This window comes from Arvicola amphibius, chromosome 2 (assembly GCF_903992535.2).
Source record: "Arvicola amphibius chromosome 2, mArvAmp1.2, whole genome shotgun sequence".
NCBI classification, from domain to species: domain Eukaryota; kingdom Metazoa; phylum Chordata; class Mammalia; order Rodentia; family Cricetidae; genus Arvicola; species Arvicola amphibius.
Genome location: NC_052048.2, coordinates 55,850,836 through 55,851,629, shown reverse-complemented (window position 1 = coordinate 55,851,629; position 794 = coordinate 55,850,836).

The window sequence follows — 794 nt, the reverse complement described above, 5'->3', positions numbered from 1 at the left end:
ACAAGATGGTCGAGCGCCGAATCCTCGAACGCTCAGGGCGGACCGGCACTGTGTGAATTGAAACTGGCAGAGGATTTCGCGCAGGCGCAGGAGGAGGAGGCGGAGCGTTTGTAAATTTTCACAGGGTCTAGCAACACACAGGTTTGGGAAGACTACCGCTCGCCCTTCACCCACCCTATAGGCGGGGAAAACGAAGCGTTGACTCTTAAACAATATACCTGCAACGTTAACTTTATTCAGAGGCCATTAAAAAGTTCCTGAGGATTTTTGAGGCTGGATCAGTGATTTATAGTACTGGCTGTTTTTCCAAAGGACTCAGTTTGAGTAACCACTTTTCTGCTGCCAACTGTCTGTAATTCTAATATTGGAATATCTGATGCCCTCTCTGGCCTCCGTGAGTACTGCACTCATGTGGTGTATAAATACATATACACATGCAATCAAAACACAAAATTTTGTTTAAAAAGAATTTTTTTTTTAAGTTTCTGTGTGTGAGGGACTAAAGGTATGTTTAGCATACCAAGGAGACAGAAAGACATGGGCTAGAGCCACAGAGAGGTTGAGAAGGAGTGTCAGGGACTGGGAGTTGGCCCAATTGGTCCTGCTTGGGGTTCAAATTCCCCCATATGCCCATGCCTGTAACCCCAAAACTCTAAGGATGGAGGCCAGAGGATCAGAAGTTTAAGATAATTTTCAACTATATAGTAAATTCAAGGCCAGATGGAGATACATGAGACCCCATATTAAAAAGAAAGAAAAAATGGAGTTGGCTAGATCTCTGCAAAATAAGCAGC